This window comes from Macrotis lagotis, chromosome 7 (assembly GCF_037893015.1).
Source record: "Macrotis lagotis isolate mMagLag1 chromosome 7, bilby.v1.9.chrom.fasta, whole genome shotgun sequence".
NCBI classification, from domain to species: domain Eukaryota; kingdom Metazoa; phylum Chordata; class Mammalia; order Peramelemorphia; family Peramelidae; genus Macrotis; species Macrotis lagotis.
Genome location: NC_133664.1, coordinates 211976426 through 212002904, shown reverse-complemented (window position 1 = coordinate 212002904; position 26479 = coordinate 211976426). Strand labels below are relative to the sequence as shown.

At 38.2% G+C, this 26479-nt stretch overlaps 1 protein-coding gene across 6 annotated transcripts in view; it reads left to right on the top strand.

Annotated features, from left to right (window-relative positions):
- Nucleotides 1–26479, top strand: part of CNTN1 (contactin 1) — a 363209-nt gene that overhangs the window by 306670 nt on the left and 30060 nt on the right. The window lies entirely within an intron of this gene.

The window sequence follows — 26479 nt, the reverse complement described above, 5'->3', positions numbered from 1 at the left end:
AGCTATTGCAATGATATGGAATGGGGGAGGCAAAGGGGAATGAGGGAAACTTTACTCTCATCAGAGATGGCTAGGAGAGGAAACAGCAAATATACTCAATGGGGTATAGACATCTGGAGTAAGAAGGAGGGGGGAGCAGGGGGAAGGGGTGGGGATGTGAATAAAGGAGGAGAGGATGGACCATGGGGGGAGAGTGGCCAGATATAACACATTTTCTTTCTTACTTCTTGCAAGGGGCTGGGAATGGAAGGCCTGCCCAGGACCACAGGGCCAGGTGGATTCTGGGCCTAAGGGGTGGTATGGGGGCTCAGGGCTTCTTGGCCCCAGGACCAGGGATCTGTCTGCTGTGCCACTCAGTGACCCTACAGCAGAGTCATAGTGGAAGGAGAGAGAAAATAGAGTACATAGTAGTAGAGAAATAAGAAAGGAGGGAGTTGCGATCAGCAATGGCAAAGGTGGAAAAATATGGAAATAACTTTTGTGATGGACTTATCATAAAGAATGAGATCCACCCATGACAGAGTTGTTGGTGTTGGAACAAAGACTCAAGCACATTTTTGGTTATGATTATTTGGGGGAGGGTGCAGGGCAAGTAGGGCTGGATGGCCTGCCTGGGGCCACATAGCGGGGTGATCTTTGGGTGTCTGGGGCCGGATTTGGACCCAGGTGCTCCTGGCTCAAGGGCCAATGCTCTGTCTGCCACCCAGCCACCCCTACTATTATTACTATTTTATTTTATTTTATTTTGGGTCTTTTTTTTCCTTTTTTTTGGTTTTTGCAGGGCAGTGGGGATCGGGTGGCTTGCATGTCACACGGCTGGGTGATTGTTGGGTTTACAAGGCTGGATATGGACTCATGTGTTCGTGGCTCCAGGGCTGGTGCTTCGTCCATTGCGCCACCTGGCCATACCTACAATTATTACTATTATTATTTTTTATTTTAATTTTTTTCTCTCCCCTTTACTTTTGTCACCCAAATAAGTCTATCTATATTCATGGGGGAGGAGGGGTATTTCGTTTACTTGTAAACAAGAATATTTTATTAATGTAAAAAAATTTGTACAAAATGAGAATAAAAAATAAATTTAAAAGAAAAAAAGAATTTGGAAATTATACTATTTGGGGTATATATGCTTAGTATTGATAATTCTTCAATATTCATGGTACCTTTTAGCAAAATGTAATTTTCCTAATTATTTTCTTAATTAAATCTATTTTTGCTTGTACTTTGTTCAAGACTATTACCCCCTACTTTTTAAAATTTCAGCATAATTGATTCTCCCCAGTACATCTCTGCCTTAGTTGTTTTTCCTTATAAACAATATATTGTCAGATTTTTGGTTTTTAATCTACTCTGTGATCCCCTTCTGTTTTATGGGGAGATTCATCCCATTCACATTCATAGGAATGATTACTGTGTTTCCCTCCATTCTATTTCCCCCCTTACTTATGCTTTTCTCTCTATCATGAACCATGTCCCTCCTCAAAAGTCTCCTTTGAGACCACCACCCCCCAAGCAATCTTCCCTTCTATTGCCCCTCCTCTTATCTAATTGCTCCCTGCTACTTTTTCTAAAGTACAAGAAATGAGTGTGTGTGGCTCTTTGAGCCAATTCCATTGAAAATAAGGATCAAGCTCTCCCCACACACCTCCAGCTCTCTATATGAGATAATTTATTCCATTTTATTTCTTCCTTTCTCCTTCTCCCAGTGAAGACTTCTTTCCTCACTTATTTTTGAAAGGTTTTATTTATTTTGAATTTTACAGTTTCCCGCCAATCTTGCTTCCTTCCCCTCACCCCCCACAAAAGGCAGTTTGTTAGTCTTTACATTGTTTCCATTGATCTAAGTTGAATGTGATGAGAGATAAATCTTATCCTTAAGGAAGAAACATAAAGTATGAGATATAGCAGAAATACATAAGATAACATTTTTAAAATTAAGAGGACTTTGGTCTTTGTTCAAATTCCACAATTCTTTCTCAGGTTACAGGTGGCATTCTCCATCTCAGATATACCAAAATTGTGCCTGATTGTTGCCCTGTTGGTATGAGCAAGTACATTAAGATTGATCATCACTCCCATGGTGCTGTTAGAGTGTGCAATCTGGTTCTGCTCATCTCACTGAGTATCAGTTCTTACAAAGGCTTCCAGGCTTCCCTGAATTTCCATCCATCCTGGTTTCTAATAGAACAATAATGTTCCAGCACATACATATACTACAGTTTATTAAGCCATCCCCCAATTGATGGACAGTCACTCAATTTCCAATTCTTTGCCACCACAAACAGAGCTGCTGTGAATATTTTTGTACAGGTGTTGTTTATTGCCCGCAATAGCTCTGGTGTGGGTCTGGACATGAATTTCCGAGAGTCAGGCCGGGTAGACAAACACATCCAAACACAAAAGGTTGGGAAGTGAAAATCTACCAACTTTATTTTTGGAAACTCAGACTTTTTATAGCAGAAACTTATCTCAGGAATGACCGGTTAAAAGAGACCCAGTTTTACAAGTTCCTGGGTAAATTTACAATATTTGTTCTTCAAAAAATGCGTGCTTCTCTATCAAAGAAACCTTTTACAACCATCCTGGAGCCACAGATTATCCTAGGTCAGGGTTCACTGGTGAGCCAATGGATCCATACAATGAGCAATAATCCACACACATCTTTGATGAAGATCACCAAGAATATGTGAATATCATTCCCTGGGGCTGGCCCTCTACAATGTTTTTTTTCCTTTTTCATTTTTTTTAACATTTTAACATTTTATTTGTTTTCCTATTACAATATCAATATGTACCCATCATTTTTTGTAAGGCTTTGAATTCTACATTTTACCCACCTTCCCTCACCCCCCCACAGAAGGCTGTCTTCCAGTCTCTACATTGTTCAATGCCATACACTGATGTAAATTGAATGTTATAAGAGAAAACATAAGAATAAACATAAACCCCCTTCCCCCAAAAAGAAGGTGAGAAACCTCAAGAAGACAGAGAGAGAGAGAGAGAGAGAGAGAGAGAGAGAGAGAGAGAGAGAGAAATTATACATCAATCTGTGTTCAGATTTCAATGGCTCTGTCTCTGGGGTGAGTTGCTTTCTTTATCATAAATCCACCAGAGAAGTTGCTTCAATATTTTTCCCACAGTTGCTTTTACTAGCTGTACCTCCACTCTATTTCTCCCCACTCTCATTCTAGTCTCTCCCTCCTTTCATCCTGGCCCTGTTCAAAAGTGGGTTGAATCTGGGTACCCTCTCCCTCTATCTTCCCTCTCTTCTATCACCTATTCCTCCCTTCCTTCCCCCATTCCCCCTCGCAATGTCCCTTCCTTCCCATCCTTCTCCAGGGCAAGACAGATTTCCTCACCCTATTAAGTGTGTATGCCATTTCCTCCCTGAGCCATTTCCTATGAGAATGAAAGCTCACTCATTCCCCCTTGCCTTCCCCCCCCCATTGAAAAAGCTTTTTCTTGACTTTTATGTGAAATTTCTTAGCTTCTTCATCTTCTTTCCCTTCCTCCCAGTACTTTCCCCTATCGCCCATTGACTCCATCCCTTCACCGCATCATACCATTATATTCCACTCCTTCCTATGTCCTGTCTATGCATGCTCCTTCTAACAGTTTTTATAAATGAGAAAGTTCATATGAGTTATAAATATCTTCTTCCTGTGCAGGAATATAAACAGTTCAACATCATCAAGTTCCTCATAGTTAGTCCCTCTCTTCCACTCCCTCTATAGTTCACCAGAGTCCTGTACTTGGAGATCAAACTTTCTGTTCAGCTTTGGTCATCTCAACAGCAAAGTTTGAAAGTCCCCTGTTTCATTGAAAGTCCATCTTTTCCCCTGAAAAAGGATGTTCAGTTTTGGTGGGTAGTTGACTCTCGGTTGTAAACCAAGATCTTTTGCCTTCAGGAATATAATATTCCAATCTCTACGAGCCCTTAATGTAGATGCTGCCAGATCCTGTATAATCCTGACTATGGAGCCTCAGTAGTTGAATTGTTTCTGGCAGATTTTAGAATTTTCTCTTTGATTTGGGTGTTTTGGAATTTGGCTATAATATTCCTGGAAGTTTTTCTGTTGGGATCTCTTTCAGGGGGTGACTGGTGAATTCTTTTGATTTCTGTTTTACCCTCAGCTTCTAGGATCTCAGTGCAATGTTGTTCTATTATTTCATTTTTTTTAGGTTTTTGCAAGGAAAATGGGGTTAAGTGGCTTGCCCAAGACCACATGGCTAGGTAATTATTAAGTGTCTGAGATGGGATTTGAACCCAGGTACTCCTGACTCCAGGGCTGGTGCTTTATCCACTACACCACCTAGCCATCCCTGTTATATTATTTCTTGAAAAATGAAGTCTAGACTCTTCTCCTGGTCATGGCTTTCAGATAGCCCAATAATTTTTAAATTATTTCTTCTGGATCTGTTTTCAAGGTTAGTTGTTTTTCCAATGAGATATTTCTAATTTTTGGCTTTTTTTTTTTGGAAGAGTTTTATTTCTTCCTGATTTCTTGCAAAGTCATCAGCTTCCTTTAGTTCCATTTTTGCATTTGAAGGAGTTGTTTTCTTCAGAGAGCTTTTTTATCTCCTTTTCCAGCTGGACAATTCTGCTTTTTAAGGCATTCTTCTCCTCATTTACCTTTTGTTTTGATTTTCCATTAGGCCTAAACTGGCTTTTAACATATTATTTTCTTCACCATTTTTTTATATCTTTCACCAAGCTTTTGATTTGGTTTTCATGATTTTTTCTGCATGGCTCTCATTTCTCCTCCCAACTTTTCCTCCACCTCCTTTAATTGCTTTTCAAAGTCTTTTTTGAGCTCATCCATAGTCTGAGCCCATTTGCTATTTCTCTTGGAGGTTTTGGATATGGAACTTCACTTTTGTCATCTGAGTATGTGTTTTGATCTTCCATGGGACTGAAGCAATTCTCTAAGGTCAAATTCTTCTTTTTCTGTTGTTTACTCATTTCCTCAGTCCAAGACTACTTTACAATACTTATAAGACTTTGGGGTTGTTGTTTTTTTGGGGGCGGGGACACACCATTAGGACCTTTATTCCTCCAATGTCTTATGCTCTCTAGCCTAAGCTTTGATATGTAGATGACCACAGCACTATCCTCTGCCCTGAGGCTATAAGGAGAGATCCAGATTGGTTATTTAGTATGGAAGTCCAAACTGCAATATCTGAATGTAGGCAAACAGAAGAGCTCTACCCCAGGGAGAGCAGAGAAATTTCTGCAGACTTCCCTTACTGTCTCTGCAGGTGCAGGTTGCTTTCTCCCAGGTGTAGTAGAGTTCTCTCATCACCCCTTCAAGCTGTTGCCAGTGATCTCTGGGCTGCCCTGGGCTGGGCTGGGCTGGGCTGGACTTGGCTGTGCCTCAGCTTTTTTCCCAAGCCCCAGTCCTGGTGAAACACACCTTTCCCGCAGAACTTCTAAGTTACCTTGGACTGGAAAAATGTATCACTCAGTCTTTCTGTGGGTTTGGCCCCTCTAAATTTTGGCTAGAGCCATCCTTTGTTTTTGAGGGGTTTTGGGGGGTCAGAGTTCCCAGGAAATGCTGCCTTCATGGTGCCATCTTAGCTCCACCCTTTGCCCTTTTTCAAAATCTCTTCAGGGTGTAAACCCAGTAGTGATATTACTGGATCAAAGGGTGTGCACATTTTTGTTGCCTTTTGGACATAATCCAAATTGCTCTCCAGAAAGGTTGGATGAGTTCACAGCTCCACCAACAATGTTATTAGTGTCCCAGATTTCCCACATCCTTTCCAACATTGATTGTTGTCTTTTCTGCTCAAATTGGCCAATCTGAGAGGTGTGAGATGGTGCTTCAGAGATGTTTTAATTTGTATTAGTGATTAGTGATTTAGAGCAATTTTTCATATGACTCTGGATTACTTCAATTTCCTCACCTGTAAATTGCCTCCACATGGCCTTTGACCTTTCGTCAATTGGGAAATGGCTTGCCTTTTTTAAAAAATTTGACATAGTTCTCTATATATTTTAGAAATGAATCCTTTGTCAGAAACACTTGTCATAAAAATTGTTTCCCAATGTAAACTTTTCTTTTTATCTTGGCTACAGTGGTTTTGTCTGTATAAAAGCTTTTTAATTTAATGTAATCAGAATTGTCTAATTTATTTTTAATGGTGCTCTCCATCTCTTTTTTGGTCATAAACTGCTTCCCTTTCCATAGATCTGACAGATGAACTATTCCTTGATCTCCTAGTTTGCTTATAATATTGTTTTATATGTCTAGATCATGTATCCATTTTGATCTTATCTTGGTATAGGGTTGTGAGGTGTTGGTCTAATCCAAGTTTCTTCCATATTAACTTCCAATTTTCCCAACAATTATTATCAAAGAGAGAGTTTTTATCCCAATAACTGGAATCTTTGGGTTTATCAAATGGCAGATTACAATAATCAGTTCCTGCTATTGCACCTAGTCTATTCCACTGATCCATCACTCTTTCTTAGCCAGTACCAGACAGATTTGATGACTGATGCTTTATAATATAATTTTAGATCTGGTAGGGCAAAGCCACCTTCTTTTACACTTTTTTTCATTAAATCCCTGGAGATTCTCAACTTTTTGTTTCTCCATATGAATTTACTTACAATTTTTTCTAACTCATTAAAATAATTTTTTGGAATTTTGATTGGTAGGGCACCAAACAAGTAGTTTAATTTTGATAGCATTGTCCTTTTTTATTATTTTTGCTCAGCCTATCCATGAGCAGTTATTTGTCTGATTTTATTTGTGTAAAAAATTGAGGTTTTTTTATGTTTTTGCAAGGCAATGGGGTTAGGTGGCTTACCCAAGGCCACACAGCTAGGTAATTATTAAGTGTCTGAGGCCACATTTGAACTCAGGTACTCCTGACTCCACAGCCAGCACTCTATCTACTGCACCACCTAGCCACCCCATGAGAAGTGTTTTGTAATTGTTTTAAAAAAGTTTCTGAGTCTAAGGGCGGCCAGGTGGAGCAGTGGATAGAGCACCAGCCCTGGATATAGGAGGACCTGAGTTCAAATCCATCTGCAGACACTTAATAATTACCTAGCTGTGTGGACTTGGGCAAGCTACATAACCCCATTTACCTTGCAAAAACCTAAAAAAAAAGTAAAAAAGGTTTCTGAGTCTGCCTTGACATGTAGACTCCCAGGTATTTTATAATGTCTGAAGTTACTTTGAATGGGATTTCTCTCTCTAGCTCTTTCTGCTGCATCTTGTGAGTCATATATAAAAATGTTGATTTATGAGGGTTTATTTTATATCCTGCGACTTTGCTAAAGTTGCTAATTATTTCTTGTAGTTTTTTTAGATAATTTTTTTGAGATTCTCTAGGTATAACATCATGTCATCTGCAAAGAGTAAGAGTTTTCTCTTTGTCCCTATTCTAATTCCTTTGATTTCTTTTTCTCCTCTTATTGCTGAAGCTAACATTTCTAATGCAATATTGAATAGTAGTGGTGACAGTGGGAACCCTTTTTTCACCCCTGATCTTATTGGGAATGCCTCTAGTCTATCCCCATTGCATATAATGGTTGTTGGTGGTTTCAGATAGATACTGCTTATTATTATTCTAAGGAACAATCTATTTATTCCTACCCTCTCTTGTGTTTTTAGTAGGAATGGGTGCTGTATTTTGTCAAAAGCTTTTTTCAGCATCTGTTATGATCATATGATTTCTGATAGGTTTGTTATTGATATAATTAATTATACTGACTGTTTTTCTAATATTGACCCAACCCTGCATTCCTCAAGTAAATCCTACTTGGTCATAATGTATTATCCTAGTGATAACTTTTTGTAGTTGTTTTGCTAAGATTTTGTTTAGGATTTTTGCATCTACATTTATCAGGGAGATAGATCTATAACTTTCTTTCTCTGTTTTTAACTCTTCCTGGTTTACATATCAGCACCATATTGATGTCATAGACGTAGGTGGAGTTCTGTTTTCACCTGTTTTTTTCAAAGAGATTATATAGAATTGGAACCAGTTGTTCCTTAACTGTTTGATACAATTCATTTGTGAATCCATCTAGCCCTGGAGACTTTTTCTTAAAGAATTCAATAATGACTTGTATTTCTTTTTCTGAGATAGGGTTATTTAGATATTTAATTTCCTCTTCATTTAACCTGGGAGACCTATTTTTTGTAAATATTCATCCATTTAATTTAGATTATCAAATTTATTGGAATAGAGTTGGGTGAAATAATTCCAAATTATTACTTTAATTTCCTCCTCACTGATGGTGAGTTGACCTTTATCATTTATGATACTAACAATTTGGTTTTCTTTTTTTTAATCAAATTGACTAGAGGTTTATCAATTTTATTGTTTTTTTCATAAAACCAAGTCTTGGTTTCATTTATTAGTTCAATAGTTTTCTTGCTTTTGATTTTATTAATTTCTCCTTTAATTTTTAGAATTTCTAATTATTTAACTGGAGGTTTTTAATTTGTTCTTTCTCTAATTTTTTAGTTGCATATTTAGTTCTTTGATTTCCTCTTTCTATAATTTATTCATATAAGCATTTAAAGATATAATATAATCCCCTGACAGCCGCCTTGAGTGTATCCCATAGATTTTGGTATGTTGCTTCATTATTGTCATTATCTAGGATAAAATAAATAATTCTTTCTATAATTTATTGTTTGTTCCACTCATTCTTTAAAATGAGGTTATTTAGTTTCCAATAAGTTTTGGGTCTATATCTCCCTGGCCCAATATTGCATGTAATTTTTATTGCATTATGATCTAAGACAGATGTATTCACTATTTCTGCCTTTCTGCAATTATTAGTTTTTATGCCCTAGTACATGGTCAATTTTTGTATAAGTGCCATGTACTGCAGAAAAGAAAGTATATTCCTTTCTATCCCCATTCAATGTCCTCCATATTTCTATTATGCCTAGGTTTCCCAACATTCTATTCACCTCCTTAACTTCCTTCTTGTTTATTTTATGGTTAGATTTATCTAAATATGAGAATGGGAAGTTGAGGTCTCCCAACTAGTAGAGTTTTCCTGTCTATGTCTTAGTGTAACTCCTTCAACTTCTCCTCTACAAATTTGGATGCTATATGATTGGGTGCATACATATTTAGTATTGAAATTACTTTATTGTCTATGGTACCTTTTAGGAGGATATAGTCTCCTTCCTTATCTCTTTTAATGCTCTTTTTGCAGCTGCCTTGTCTGAGATAAGGATTGCTAACCCTGCTTTTTTCACTTCAGCTGAAGCAAAATATATTTTTCTTCAACCTTTTACCTATATTCTATATGTATCTCTCTGTTTCATATGAGTTTCTTCTAAGCAGCATATTGTAGGATTCTGGTTTTTAGTCCACTCTGCTATTCACTTACATTTTAAGGGAAAGTTCATCCCATTTACATTCAAAGTTATAATTACTAACTCTTTATTGCCCTCCATGTTATCTTCTCTCTGTTTTCCCCCTTTTTACCCTTTATCCATATTCCCCGGTATTTTGTTTCTGAATACCACCACCTTCAGTGTGTTTGTCCTCCTATATCCAACTCCTCCCCTTTTTTACCCTTTCCCTTTGCTCCTTCTTCCTTCCCTTCCTTCTGTTATCTCTCCCCTTTCCTCCCGCTCCCCTTTCCCCCTTTTAACACTTAAAATATAAGTTTCTAAACTTAACTGAGTGTTTGCATGTTAATTTTAAGCCAGTCTGATGAGAGTTAGATTCAGGAAGTTCTCACCTCTTCTCTTCTTCCCCTCTATTGCAATAAGTCCTTTGTACCTCTTAATATAATGAGATTTACCCCATTCAATCTCCTCCATCCTCCCATCTCTTTATTGTCCTCCTTTTAAGGAGGTATTTTTAAGCTGTTCTGAGTCTCAGAAAGGCCATAAGTGTCCATCACTTCTGGCTAATTAAATTCTCTCTAACACAGTTACGATTCTTTAGAGTTATTAAAGTCTTTATCCCAGGTAGGAATATAGCCAGTTTCCTCTTATTCAATAACAGGTTTTTTTCCTTCCCCTCCCCTTTTTTTATTTTACTTTTTCATGTGTCTCTTGAGTCTCCTGTTTGATGTCCAAATTTTCTATTAAGCTCTGGTCTTTTCATCAGGAAAAGTTGGATGTCTCCTATTTCATTAAATGTTCATGTTTTCCTCTAGAAGAGAAGGCTCAGTTTTGCTGGATAATGGATTCATGGCTGCATTCTAAGCCCCCTTGCTTTTTAGGATATTGCATTCCAAGCCCTTTGATCCCTTAATGTTGATGCTGCCAGGTCCTGTGTAATCCTTATGGTGGCTCCTTGGCATCTAAATTGTTTCTTTCTGGCTGCTTGCAGGATTTTCTCTTTTATCTGTTAGTTCTGGAATTTGGCTCAATACTTCTTGGCATTTTCATTTCTGGAATCCCTTTCCAGAGAGGATTGTTCTATTCTTTCAATAACAATTTTGCCCTCTGTTTCTATGATTTCAGGGCAGTTTTCCATAACTAAATCCTGTAATATTGAGTCCAGGTTTTTTTACTCTTCGATGTTTTCAGGAAGACCAATAAAGTTTATGTTATCTCTCCTCAATCTCTTCTTGAGGTCAGTGGTTTTGCTGATAAGGTATTTTGCATTTTCTTCTATTTTTTCAGTTTTTTGGTTTTGTTTAATAGATTGTTTTCTCATGAAGTCATTGGTTTCCATAGACTCCATTCTTTTTTTGGGGGGGGGTATAATTTTCTTCATTTACCTTTTGCAACTCCTTTTCCAAATGTTCAATTCTATTTTTGTAAGAGTTTTCCATTTGACCAATTGAAGTTTTGAGAGAATTATTTTCTTTTTGCATTTGTCCAATTGTATTTTCCAAGGATTTGTTTTCTTGTTGCTCTGTGTTAATCTTCTCTTGGGTTTCTTTTCCCAAATTTTCTAACTGATTTTTAAACTCCTTCCTGATTTCTTCAAGGAAGTCTTTCTGTTATGGACACCAAATCATATTCTTCTCAGAGGTTCTATGTCTCTCTGAGTTAGGGTCTTTTCCTTCCAGGAATTTTTCTATGAATTCCCCTTTCTGCTGGCTTTTCTTCATTTTCCCAAGATCTTGTGTTGGGGAAGGGGCTGGGTCACAGAACTTTGGTGTTGGGATCCCTAGAGACTTTACTCACTGGGTTTAGTAACTCCATGTGGGCCAGGCAGTAGGGGTGCTAAAGGCTTTGCTCACGGAGTGTAATAATTCCAGTTAGCCAGTAGGGGCTGCTAGAGACTTTGCTCACTGAGTGTAATATCTCCTCCTTCCAGTAGGGGTGCTAGAGTCTGGGATTTACCCTCTAGCCCTTCTGGTAATCCCAGACTGTCAGTCCCACTACCCGGCTACTCTCTGTTTCTTGGACAAAAGCCTCCGAGGCTGATCTTAGATTAGTCTGGCTCTCACCCCACCCCCACTGGCTGTCTGCACTCTGTGCTTGGCACACCCATGTGCCCTGAGGACATCTTGGGAAAAGAAACCCAAGAGAAGATTAACACCTAGCAACAAGAAAACAAATCCTTGGAAAATACAATTCAATAAAGTTCTCCTAGCTTTTCTTTCTGGATTTTTCGATTGGATTTCTATTAAGAGGTTTGTTTCATATTATATATGAAGGAAGCTCAGGAGACCTTAGCACAGGGCCTGGCTTCTCTCTGCCTTCTTGACTTGAACTCTTCTCTTTCTCGTTTTTTTTTTTAATAGCAAAATTAGTAGAACCAGGAGAACATTTTAAAATGATCCATGACAAATCCAAAGGACTCATGATGAAAAGTGCAATACATCTTTAGAGAAAAAAATGCAATGGCATCTTAATATAGATTGAAACATACTGTTTTTCTCTTTTTTTGTTGTTTGACTTTTCTTGCACAAAATAACTGCAATGGAAATATTGTTAACATATGTGTAACCTATATCAGTTTGCTTCCAATTTCAGGCATGGGTAAGAGAAGGGAGAAAAGGATAGAATTTGGAGTTCAAAACATTTGTGGGGAGGGGAGGGGTTCTGGCAAGGCAGTAGGGTTAAGTGACCCGCCCAAGTTCATATAGCTAGTCAAAATAATTTTAATGTTAAAATTGTTTTTACCTGTTACTGCAGGGAGAAAGAAAATATTATTAAAAAAATAATTAATCTCATCATAGGTAACTCACTTATGTGCCCTATTACCTGTCCTAATAGTAATAAAGGAGTCATAAGTGTCATCTTTCCATGTAGGAATGCAAACAGTCTAACTTTATTGAATCACTTGTGTTTACTTTTTTGTTTCTTTATGTCATGTTTGAAAGTCAGATATTTCTATTCAGCTCTGATCTTTTCATAAAGAATACTTGAAAGTTTCCTATTTAAATGAATATCCATTTTTTTCCATCAAAGGACTTTTTGTTCAGTTTTGCTGGATAGCTTATTCTTAGTTGTAATCTTTGCTCTCCAAAATATTACATCTTAAGCCCTCCAATCTTTTAATGTAGAAGTTACTAAATTTTGTATATTGCTGATTGTGGCTTCATGATAGTTTAATTGTACATTTTTTTTTAGGTTTTTGCAAGGCAAATGGGGTTAAGTGGCTTGCCCAAGGCCACACAACTAGGTAATTATTAAGTGTCTGAGACTGGATTTGAACCCAGGCTCCTGACTCCAAGGCTGGTGCTTTATCCACTATGCCACCTAGCTGCCCCATTAATTGTACATTTTTTACTGCGTACAATATTTTCTCCTTCTCCTGAAGACTTGAGATTTGACCAAAATATTACTGAGATCGTTTCATTTAGGGATTTCTTTCAGAAAATAATTGGTGGATTCTTTCAATTTCTATTTTACCTTTTGACTCTAGGATATTAAAACAATTTTATTCAATAATTTCTTAAAATATGGCAGAGTCAAGATGTCAAAGTAAAGGCCAGGTTTTGCCCCTAGCTCTACTCCATCACAAATACCTTTAAATAATGACTGAACAAATTCTTGCACTGGAATTAGAAATAACCATCATTATAGCATGAGTCATGTTGAAATAAACTGACCCCAGACATCCAGGAACAGACTATGGCATGACTAGATCAGTGGCAGCAGTGGCAGTACACAGATGTCTCAGCTCAGGGATTGCTAAGGACAATTTGGAATGTCAACAGGAAAATTCTGCCACACCTGGGGGGGGGGGAGTTTGGAGCACAATCCAGTGCAAGCCTCAGCAGATCAGACCCAGCCTCAGCAGACTAGGAGCAGGCCTTTGGAGTCACTGAACCAGCAGCAGCAGCTGCTTTGGGAGATCTCAAACTAAGGACAGTAAGAGGGTCTGAAAGAGATCACAGGGATCTCTTTGATATCACTCAGGTAGTACTCTTGCTTCACCCAGGAAGAGGAGCAGAAGCACAACAGAGCTAATTGCCATAGCAGTGCAGGGATCCTACTCACATCTCCAGGTCAGAGGAGGCTGCTTGTGACCACTTGTAGACCAGAGCACAGGCCAGGAGAGAGGTCATAATTTCTCATAAGACCTTGGAAGAATTAAAAACTTCTAGGTCCCTAAAAGCATCTCTAAAAACAGCTGCAAAACCCTAAAAAACTTAAGACAGTACATACATCACCATGGATGGAGAGCTACACCTTAACAAAGAGTTAAAAATCATGTCATGGGCCAGGGAAATAAGCAAACAACAGAAGACAAAAATCTGATCATAGACAGTTACTGTGGTCATATGGAAGAAAAAATACATACTCAGAAGAAGAAATCAAAGTCAAAGCTTCTATATCCAAAGCCTCCAAGAAAAATATGAATTGGACACAGGTCTTGGAAGAGCTCAAAAAAGATTTTGAAAATCAAGTTAGGGAGGTAGAGGAAAAATTGGGACCAATATGAAAGTAATGCAGGAAAATCATGAAAACCAAGTCAGCTACTTGGTAAAGGAGATACAAGAAAATGCTGAAGAAAATAACGTATGGGTGGCTAGGTGGCACAGTGGATAGAGCACTGGCCCTGGAGTCAGGAGTAACTGAGTTCAAATCCAGCTTCAGACACTTAATAATAACCTAGCTGTGTGGCCTTGGGCAAGCCACTTAACATCATTGCCTTGCAAAAAAAAGTAACATATTAAAAACCAGACTGGGCCAAATGGAAAAAGAAGTCCTAAAAGTCAATGAGGAGAAGAAAAGCAGAATTGGTCAAATGAAAAAGGTGATGTAAAGTTTACCAAAGAAACTAATTCCTTAATGAAAAGAATGGAGCAAAGAATAGCTAATGACTTTATAAGAAATTGAGAAACAATAAAAAAAACTAGAAGAAAATGTGAAGTATCTCATCAGAAAAATAACTGTCTTGGAAAATAGGTCTGGGAGAGGCAATTTAACAATTACTAGATTACCTGAAAACATGTCCAAAAAAGAACATAGACATCATTTATTTAGAAATTATCAAGTAAAATTGCCTTATATTCTAGAAACTGAGGGTAAAAAAGAAATTAAAAGAATTCACTGATCACCTCCTAAAAGGGGATCCCAAAATGAAAACCTCTTAAAAACTTAGAAAAAATTAGAAACTCTTAGAAACTTAGAAACAGCCAAATTTCAGAGCTACTACATCAAGGAGAATATTTTAGAAGCAGCCAAAAAGAAACAATTCAAATACTATTAGGATTACCCAAGATTTGGCAACTTGTACATTTAAGGGATCACGGGGCTTATGATATTCCAGAAGGCAAAAGAATCAGTCATCTTACAACCAAGAATCAATTACCCAGATAAACTGAACATACTTTTTGAGAGGAAAAGATGGATATTCAATGAAACAGGGGACTTTCAAACTTTGCTGATAAAAGATGATCTTTCATGAAAGATGAAAAATGATTTCTTGATGACCAGAGCTGAATATAAGACTCAAGTGGAGCATAAAGAGGCAAACAGGAAAGGCAAATCATAAGGGACTTTTATTAGGAGCATGAGAAGATGCTATTAACTCATATGATCTTTCTCATTTATTAGGGCATTTAGAAGGAAAATATATATAGACAAGGCACAAGGAACTGAATATGAAAGGATTATATATTTAAAAGATGGCATTAATGGGTGAGAGAAGAATGCACTAAAGAGAAAGAGAAAGGAGAAAGAATGATGAAAGTTATTTCACATAAGAGACAAGAAAAAGCTTATTCAGGAAGAAGGGAGAGGTGAGTCTTCTCATGGGAATTGAAGAAAAGGGGTGTGTGATAGAAAGAAAGGAAGATTGTGGGAGGGTGTAGTCAGATAAAAACATTTTTGATGAGGGACAGGGTTAAAGCAGAGAGAGACTAGAATAAATGGGGATAGGGGAGTAGGATGGAGGAAAATTACAGTTATCTGTGGTATTACAATAGTATCTGTGGGAAAAAATATTGAAATATTTTACTTAGTCCTCTTTGCTTGAGAAATGAGGTTTCTCTCATAAAAACCTCATTTCTCAAGCAAAGAGAACTAAGTAAAATTATTTTTATTTGCATTTTTATTTATTTACACATTACTAAAGTAGTCTTCTAAGAGTAAACAATCATCCCTCCCCCACAAAAAAAATCATGAGAATAAAAGTGAAAGAGAAAAAAAAGTGTTTCAGTCTGTATCTGATACCATCAGCTCTGTCTCTGGAGTGGATCACATTCTTTATCATAGGTCCATCAGAGAAGTTACTTCCATATTTTTCCACAGTGGCTGTTGCTGATTGTAATTACCTCCGTTCATTCCTCCCCTCTACCATTTATTATATTCTCTCTCTCTTCACTCTGCCCCTCTTCAAAAGTGTGCTGTGGGGAAGCCAAGTGGCACAGTGGTCATTGGCCCTGGGGCCAGTAGGGCCCAAGTCTACATCCCACCCCAGAGACCCTTGGTCCCCCAATCCCACCACCTTGCAAAAAGTAAAAAAGAAAATGTGTTATATTTGACTATCCTCTCCCATGATCTACCTCTCCTCTATCACCTGCATCCCCCCTCTCCTCCACCGGTTTCCTTTCTCCCACCCTCTTTCTCTCCTTTTTGTTCTAGATTTCTATACATATTAAGTATGTATGTTGTTTCCTCTCTGAGTCTTTCTGAGTCATTCCCCTTCAACTTCCCCCCTTCCATACCATTGCAAAAGATATTTCTTGACTCTTACATAAAATACCTTAATCTGTTCTACCTCTCCTTTCCCTTTTTCCCAGTACATTTCCTTTTCATTCATTGACTCCATTTTTACAATATACCTTCAAATTCATTTCCCTCCTGTGCTTCATCTATGAAAGCCCCTTCTAACTGCTGTAATAAATGAAAAGGTTCATATGAGTGTTATCAGTATCATCTTCCTATGCAGGAGTACATGTAGTTCATCATATCATCATGTCCCTCATAATTTACCCTTCTCGCCCACTCTATGCTTCACTTGAGTCCTGTACTTGATGATCAAACTTTCTGTTCAGTTCTGGTTGTTTCAATAGTAATTTTTGAATTCCCCCACCCTATTTCACTGAAAATCCATCTTTTCCCCCAGAAGAGGATGTTCAGTTTTGTTGAGTAGTTGATTCTCAGTTGCATTCCAAGCTCTTTTGCCTTCTAGAATACAATATTCCAAGGCCTACAAGCCCTTAATATGGATGCTGCTAAGTCTTGTCTAATCCTGACTGTAACTCCACAATATTTGAATTGTTTCCTTCTGGCTGCTTGTAATATTTTTTTTTGACTTGGGAGTTCTGGAACTTGTCCATAATATTCCTGGAACAAAGGAGCTTTTTTGGATATATTTCAGGAGGAGATCAGTGGATTGTCTCAATTTCTATTTTTTCCCTCTGCTTCTAGATTATCAAGTCAATTTTCCTGTAGAAAGTCTTTAAAAATGAAGTCAAGGCTCTTTTCCTGATCATGACTTTCAGGAAGCCCAATAATTTTTAACTGGTCTCTTCTGGATCTGTTTTCCAGATCAATTTTTTTTATGATAAATTTGACATTTTCTTCTAGTTTTTCATTCTTTTGGTATTTTGCTATTGTTTCTTGGTTCCTTGCAAAGTTATCAGCTTCCTTTAGCTGCATTCTACATTTGAAGGAGTTGTTTTCTTCAGAGAGCTCTCTTATCTCCTTTTCCATCTGGCCAATATTATTCTCCTTGTTAACTTTCTAGACTGCCTTTTCCATTTGTCCTAAACTGGTTTTTAACATGTTTTCTTCGGCTTTTTTGTTTTTCCCACATCTCTCTCATTCTTCTTCCCAATTTTTCTTTTACCTCCCTTACTTGTTTTTCAAAATCTTTTTTGAGCTCTATCATAGCCTGAGTCCAACTTCTACATATCTTTAGTCTTTAGATGCAGAAGCTTGGACTTTGTCATCTTCTGAGTTTTGTTTTGATTCTCCATGATACCAAAGTAATTGTCTTTGGTCAGGTTCCATTTTTGTGTTTGCTCATTTCCCCAGCCTGTACTGTGGTTTGGGGGTGCTTCTTGAGTGTTTGAGTATTTTTGGGATACCCCTGAAAGGACCTCAGTTCCTTCAAGGTTCTGTGAGAAGCTCTGACCACTCTTGTCCCTGTGCATTGGTCTGTGAATGACCACAAGCACACCCCTCTGCCCTGCAGCTGTGAGGAGGGACCCTGCTCCTTTATGGCAGTATGGGGCTCCAGACTGTGACTAAAGTCTGTGTATGATAAAAACATGAGAGTTCTGTCCTAGGTACAGAGGAGACACCTCAAGAGTCTCCTCCCACCCGCTTGCCTTCCATGGGCTGAATGTTCTGGAAGCAGCTGTTGGGCAGCTCCCTGTTAGGCAGCTCTGTAGGCTTGCTTCTTTTCCCTGGGATCTTGACTACACTGATGATCAGCTATGCTGAAGTTCACATTGGCTCCCACGTACCCTGACAAGTTGTACTTGGTGTTCCCTGGGTTGGCAGGTAAGGAAACCCCAAGCTCCCCATGGGCTGTTCCTGGAAGTCTGGAGCTCCTTTGTTCCAGCATATTGATCCTGGCTGCATTGCCACCCCCTCCAACCCCATGGAAAAGAGCCTTCCCACAATCTTCCAGGTTACCATGGGCTGGAGAATTGCCTCACTGGACCTGTGGATACTCTCTCTCTCAAAAATTTAGTTAGAGTCATAATTTTAAGAAATATTTTGGAGAGAGTTCCTAGGAAAGGTTGTTCTCATGCCACCATTTTGGCTCTACCCCCCCACCCCCCAGTCAAATTTATAAGAAAATAAAAACCATTCCCCAATTGATAATTTATCAAAAGATATGAACAGTTTTCAGATGGGCTTATCAATGCAATTTATTAAAAATCACGTTTTAAAAATGTCCTAACTCACTATTTATAGGAGAAACGTGGGGACAATTCTGAGATACTACCTTATACCCTTTGGAAGAGAGGAAGAAAGAAATAAAAGACAATTGTTGGAAGGGATGTAGGGAAAATGAGACATTAATGATTGTTGGAGGAGTTGTGATAGAACTCAACAATTCTGTAGAGCAATATGGCACTATGCCCAAAGGGCTATAAAACTTTGACCTAGTAGTGCCACTACTAGTTCTATAATCCAGAACGTTCTAGTTCTGATCTAGTTTCTTCTAGTAAGGAACTAGAGATTTAGGGGATGTTATTCCATTATAAGATATGACAAACAGATGTCCTCAATAAAAAAAAAATGCATGGGCAGATGCAATGGGAAATGTACTACATACAAAGTAATAGCAATATTGTAGGATGATTAATGGTGAATGACTGCTTTTCTTAACAATACTGAGAACTGTGAAGGATATATAGAATAATTCTCCATCCCCAAAACAGATTGAATCATACTTTATTTTTTAAACTTCATTTTTATTGAGATTTCTCTTTTTGGAGAAGAGTATATTTACTTTTACAACTTGATTATTGCAGTAATGTTTCTCATGACTATACATTCTTAACTCATATCAATAACTTGCTTTCTGAGGGGGAGTGGTGAGGTGGGAGGAAGGGAGAAAATTTGAAACTGAAGGTTTCAAAAGTAAATGTTTAAACTTGTTTTTGCATATAACCAGAGGCAAAATAAAACAAAATAATTTCAGGGGCGGAGCCAAGATGGTAACAGGAAAGGATGTCTCTTAGGTGCTCTCTCTCTCAAAACTTATATACTAAGGACTCTAACTAAATTTTTGAGAGACAGAATACACAGAGGAATTAAGTGAGGCAGTACTCCAACCCAAGGTAAACTGGAAAAGAGTGGAAAGGCTCCACTTCACTGGGTTGGAGGGGTGGCCCGCCAGAGTGAAGGAACTTCAGTCTCCTGGAGACAGCCCCAGGGCACTGGGAGCCGGGGCTCACAGCATCAGGGGGCAGTTTCCAGACCTACACTTGGGGAACACAAGGCACAACTTGGGGGGTCAGTGGGGGGAACTCTGCCAGAGCAAGCATATGAAGCCAAGCCCACAGGGCACTCAGCAAGCAGCAGCCCAGATCCAGGAACTGGAACCAGAAGCAGGCAGAGCAGGTAAGCAGGAGCCCCCAGGGCATGAGTGCTGAGCCTAGGGAGGGGAGTGGAGAGAGACCTCCAAGCTCTGTACTCTGTCCGTGGAACAAGACTCTGGGGCTCTGACCACATTCAGATCCTGATCGCAGTCTAAGTCCCCCTATAGAACAGCAGGGCACCCCCCCCACCTCAGCCCCATGGCAGAGGGGGGTGCTTATGGTCATTCATAGACCAGGAGGGAGGACAGAGCCTCACACACTGAGATCCTTGTGGGAGTTCTGAAAGCTCAGGAAGCACCCCAAAACCAGCTCAGGCCAGGAAAATGAGTAAGCTGAGTAAAAAGAGAAACACCATTGAGAAATACTTTGCCTGGGAGCCCAAGAAAGATCAAAACACTCAGTCTGAAGATGAGGAAGCACAAGCTCCTGGATCTAAAGACTGCAAGAAAAACAGAAATTGGGCTCAGGCTATGACATAGCTCAAAAAAAGACTTCAAAAATCAAATGAGGAAGATAGAAGGAAAAACAGGGAAAAGAAATGAGAGAGATGCAGGAAAAACATGAAAATGAAGTCAGCAGCTTAGTCAAGAAAATCCAAAAAAATTGCTGAAGAAAATAGCATGCTAAAAACCAGCTTAGGTCAAATGGATAAAACAGTTCAAAATGTTATCGAGGAGAAGAATGTTTAAAAAGCAGAATTGGCCAGATGGAAAAGGAGATAAGAAAACTCTCTGAGGAAAACAAATCCTTCAGACAAAGAATAGAATTCAGGGAGATTGCTGAATTTATGAGAAATCAGGACTCAATACTTCAAAACCAAAAGAATGAAAAATTAGAAGAAAATGTGAAACATCTCATTGAAAAAAACAACTGATATGGAAAACAGGTTTAGGACAGATAATTTAATGGAATACCTGAAAGTTATGATCAGGAAAAGAGCCTTGACATCATTTTCAAAGAATTACTACAGGAAAATTGCCCTGATATCCTAGAAGCAGAGGGCAAAATAGAAATGGAGAGAATCCACTGATCTCCCTGAGAAAGAGACCCAAAAAAAAACAACCCCCAGGAATATTATAGCCAAGTTCCAGAGCTCCCAAGTCAAAGAGGAAATATCATAAGCAGCCAGAAGAACACAATTCAAATATTATGGAGCTTCAATCAGGATATCACAGGACTTAGCCACAACTACATTAAAAGCTCATATGGCTTGGAATATAATATACTGGAAGGCAAAAGAGCTTAGAATGCAAGCGAGAATCAACTACCCAGCAAAACTGAATGTCCTCTTCCAGGGAAAAAGATGGACTTTCAATGAACCAGGAAAATTTCAAATGTTCCTGTTGGAATGGCCAGAGCTGAACAGAAGGTATGATCTCCAAATACAGGACTCAGATGAAGCACAGAGATTGGAGGAGAAGAGGAAAATATGAGGGACTTAATGATGATGAACTGCATGTATTCCTGTATAGAAAAATGACACTGATAATACTCATATGAACCTTCTCAATTAACAGAGCAGGTAGAAGGAGCTTTTATAGATGAAGCACAGGAGAAAGCTGAATTTGAAGATAAAATATGGTGTAAAATGGAGTCAAGAGAAAAAAGGGAAATGTAATGGGAGAAAGAAAAAGGAGAGGGGGGAATAGGCCAAGATATTTCATATAATAAGATTTTTCTTTATTACAATAAGCTATTGCAATGATATGGAAGGGGGGAAGGCAAGGGGGAATGAGGGAATCTTCACTCGCATCAGAAGTGGCTAGGAGAGGAAACAGCATATATACTCAATGGGGTATAGACATCTGGAGTAAGAAGGGGAGGGGGGACAGGGGGAAGGGGTGGGGATGTGAATGGAGTAGAGGGGGTAAAGTAGTCAGATATGACACATTTTCTTTTTTACTTCTTGCAAGGGGCTGGGATTGGATGGCCTGTCCTGGACCATAGGGCCAGGTGGATGCTGAGCCTAAGGGGTGTGGGGGCTCAGGGCCTCTTGGCCCCAGGGCCAGGGATCTGTCTGCTGTGCCACTCAGCTACCCTACAGCAGAGTCAGAGTGAAAGGAGAGAGAAAATATAATACATGGTAATGGAGAAATACAAAAGGAGGGAATTGCAATCAGCAATGGCAACGGTAGAAAAATATGGAAGTAACTTTTTTGATGGACTTATCATAAAGTATGTGATCCACCCACAACAGAGTTGGTGGTGTTGGAATACAGACTGAAGCACATTTTTTTATTATTACTATTGGGGGGGCAGGGTACAGAGCAAATGGGCCTGGGTTGCCTGCCTGGGGCTGCACAGCAGGGTGATCATTGGGTGTCTTAGGCCAGATTTGGACCTGGGTGCTCCTGGCTCAAGGGCCAGTGCTCTGTCTGCCACCCACCACCCCTACTATTATTACTATTTTATTTTATTTTATTTTGGGTATTTTTTTTTTTTTTTTGGTTTTTGCAGGACAGTGGAGCTGGGGTGGCTTGCATGCCACACAGCTGGGCGATTGTTTGGTGTACAGGGCCAGATTTGGGCTTGGGTGCTCCTGGCTCCATGGCTGGTGCTCCGTCCACTGCACCACCTGGCCATACTTACAATTATTACTATTATTTTTTTATTTTAATTTTTTCTCTCCCCTTTTCTTTATTGCTCAAGCGAGTCTCTAGGGGGAGGGGGTATTTTGTTTACTCTTAAACAAGAATATTTTATTAATGTATAAAGAAACATTATTTGTACAAAATGACAATAAATAAATGTTAAATTAGAATTATAAAAAAATCATAGCTTTCAGATAATCCAATAATTCTTAAATTATCTCTGACATTTTTTCCAAGTCAGTTATTTCTCCAGTGAGAATTTTCCCACATTTTCTTCTATTTTTTCCTCTTTCATTTGACTTTAATGGAGTTATTAGGTTCAATTTGCCCAATTCTAACTTTTAAGGAATTATTTTCGTCAGTGAATTTTTGTACCTCCATTTGACCTTCTTGTTTGGCTAATTCTTTTTTAAGGCATTATTATCTTCAGTGTTTTGGGTTCCTCTTTTACCAAGTTATTAATTCTTTTTTCATAATGTTCTTGCATCACTCCCAATATTTCCTCTACCTCTCTTATGTAATGTTTTGAATCATTTTTTGAACTTTTCCAGGATGGGGTGAGGTTGTGTGCCTGTGATCAATTTACATTTTTCTTTAAAGCTATATATGTAACTGTTTTGATTTCCTTGTTTTCTTTTGGGTTTGTGTCTTGATCTTTCCTCTCACCACAATAACTTCCTATGGTCAGTTTCTTTTTGTTGCTGTTTGTCTATTTTCCTAGCCCATTTCTTGACTTAGAGCTTTATATTAAAACTGGGCTCTACTCCTTCAAAGGCAAAGATGCTATCCCAGGCTTCAAACTTTTCTTGCTATTGTTTTCAGAGCTACCTCTGGGGATTGGTAGGTTTTTGATTCTTCCAAGGTTGTATGATATAAAAGGTACCCTCACTCCTTTCCTGACCTATGTCTATGAGTGACTCCCAAGTGCTGTACTCTGTCCTGTGGCTGTGACTTCATGCCTGTTGTTCTTAGCTCTGAAACTGTGACCTAGAATTGTCTATGGGTAATGTGATAGGGTCCTTTCCCCCACCAAGTGCCAGCAAATCCCTTTCTGGCCACTTATCTGACCCTTTGAGGGTTGGTTGAAAGTTCTCTAAGTTGATGCTGCTAGTGATGCTGAACAACCAGCCTGCTGCTGGCACCCCAGCATGGCATGCAGGGATTATGCTGGGCTAAGACAAATTTTTCCTGCCAAATATATAGTTTTTTTCTGGGTTGGGAAATTATTTCACCCTAACCTTTCGTTGATTCTGCCCCGCCATAATTTTATTAGAGGCATTATTTTATAATTACTTGCAGGGGATTAGGGAGAAGAGGTCAGATACCTTTATTGAGTAAATCCTACCCTTATTCATCATCTTTGTTTTGCCTTCAGAAATTGGGAATTCTAAGAGTAAGGCAAATATGAAAAAAAAGATGGTAGAGGATAAGATCTTCAAGGAAATAACACAGAAATCCTTAGAAGAAGAAATTCAAAATAGGGACCTGAGAAGCATAAACTCCATGGGGAACAGAGAAATCAAAATACTAAATTAATACAAGGCCTAGTTTTTTAGACACAGAAAATGTTGAGGAAATGTAAAATAAAACAATAAAAAAATTAGCAGAAAGAAGGCAGGGAAGGAAATTTTACTGAGAAAAAAAAATGAAGAGAAGAACTAGATAAATAGCTAAAAGGAAGAAAAATAAATTCAATAAAACTCCAAAACTGAAAAAAAAAGATGGCAAATGGATATGAAGGTTTGAAGATTTGTTTAGGAAAGAAGGTTTGAGAATGAGTAAAGAGAGGCTGAGTGAAAAGATAGTTGAGCAAAAATAACTGAAAAGGCATATAAAATTATTCTTTGGGAGGTGACAACTGAGTGGTGAAAAAAATAAACCTATTCGCATTCCTTTAAATGTGAATACATTAATCAATAAATTAAAAAAGAAAGATGACAAAACCTCACAATTTTGCATGAAACACATTAAAAAAGAGAGACAAACAGAATAAAGATGAGGATCTGGAACAAAATTTGTTATAAAATCTGGTTGTCTGAAAAGATTAATATAAATGATAAGCCTTTAGCCAATTTGATTAAAAAGATGAGAGCACAAAATTCAGTATAATTCATTCTTAAAATTGAGAAAGTATTCTTCCAGACGGATTCTGATTCAAATAATAACAATAGTCAAATACTTGTTAGAATATTTTGTGAAAGCCAAAAAAAAAAGCCAAAATTTTTTTTAGTTTAGTAGCTATTCTGTTACAAACTTGAGCAAGTTAGTGGACTCTCTAGACTTTAGTTTCCTCTTCAAAATGATCTCTAATATTATCTCCATCTCTAAACAGTCATTGATCAATCTATTTTTAAAATGACAACAAAAACTCGATTCTGTCTAGAAAAATATCTAGAAAAGTAAATTCTGCAATTGTTAAATATAGGTTTGCTAACTATCAAACAGCTAGAGAGAGAGAGTTGGGTTTATTTTTTAAGTTACTATATAGGTTATGTTCATTTTCTCTTTGGAAACAGAAATAAATCATTTGGGGCATTGTCCCTAGATTCTAGATTCACTATTCCACAGCCACTTTTTCAAAACTTTTCATCCTTTCTTCATGGTCCCTCCTCAACCTAATCTCAGCTGAAAATCTTGCTTTATAATTTTGCTGACAAAATTGAGACCATTTTCTGAGAATCCATCTCTTCCTTATCTCACACTAATTCTACCAGACAGAAGTATATGGAAGATTTCTTCAACTACTATTTCCTCCTTCACTCCTGTCTTTGCCAAGACAAATCCTTCTACATGCAGAAATTATCCCATTCCATCCCATCTTCTCCAGAAAATTAGTCCCTCTTTCACTAGTCTTTTTTACTTTTCTACTTATTTTTACTACTTTACTGGCTACTTCCTTGCTGCCTAAAAAAATCCCCATGTCTTCCTCATCCTCCAAAACCTCTGATTTCATCTGTCCATTTCACTAGCTATTGTTCTTTACTTCTCCTTCTTTCTACGGTTAAATTTCTCAAGAAGGAGTGGTGTCAGGGGCAGCTAGGTAAGTGCAGTGGATAGAGCAAAGGTCCTGGAGTCAGGAGGACTTAAGTTCAAATCTGGCCTCAGACTTCATAATTACGGAGCTGTGTGAGGAGTTGGTGCCTCCTCATTCCTTTCCTCTCTTTTCTTAAATATCTACTCTGTCTTCCAGCCTCTTCACTGAATTGACACTATTCTCTCCAAAATTATTGTCTTAATCACCAAATCTAATAGCCTCTTTTTAAACTTAATTCTTCTTGAATCCTCTAATATCACCTTTTCTCAATTTCTTCTTGATACTCTTGTCTCTAGGTTTTTGTGACAGTACTTTCTCCTGGTCCTTTTCCTATCTATTTAACTATTCCTTCTCTGTCTTCATAGCTTAAGTGTTCCCCATAGCTCTGTCTTGGGCCCTCTTCCTTTCTCCTTTGTGAATTCCCATCATAAGTCACCTGTCTACTGACCTCCAGTCTATCTCCAACTCTGTATTGGATATCTCAAAATGAATGCCCCTTATATATCTTAGATTTTCCTTTTCCCAAGTTCTGATTTTTTTACTCTTAATTATTGTCAAGAACACTACATCCTCCTAAGTGTCATCCTTCTCTCTGTCTTTGTTTCTCTCTCTCCATTCAGTCAATTCCTGTCTATTTTTGTTTTTGAGATATCTCTCATTCCTTTCTCTCTTTTGACTATTTAGACTATTGAAATATCTTTCTAATTAGTGTCTCTGCCTCAATTTTTTCCTCACTCTATTTCATCTTCTACTCAGTTATCAAAGTAGTTTTCCTTAAGTGCAGGGTTGACTATATCATCCTGTTCAATCAACTCTAGTGCTTCCCTATTACCTCTAGACTCTTATTTTTATGTCCTTCATAACATGATCTCTTCATTATAGCCTAGGAGTTATGGGTTTCTTATTATCTTTCACTCTAAGATGTTGCTAAGATTTGCTGATTTCACCTCTACAACACCTCTTAAATATGCCCCCTTCTCTCCTCTTACTCTACCACCACCTCATCATTTCACACCCTGACTACTGCAAAATGCTGTTAATGGACCTGCCCACTTCAAGTCTCTCCTTACTCTAATTCATTGCCCATTCAGCCACTACAGTTATTTTTTCTAAAATGCTCATCAACATCCTCAATCAACTCCACTGACTTCCTAGTGCCTCTAAGAACAAATATAAAACACCATTTGATATTCATAACTTTCCTTCTCAGTTTGCTTATACCTTCCTCTCCAGTACATACTCTTCAATTCAGTTCCACTGGCTTCCTGGCTATTCCTGGCTATTGCTTGGCCCCATGCATTTTCTTTGCCTATTCCTCTTACCTGGAATGCTTTTGATTGGTTAACTGATTGTATTTGGTATTTTTACTTGCTATCTCTCTTATTAATCTCACTAAAATAAGGGATTTCCTTTTATTTTAATCCTAGTACTGTACTT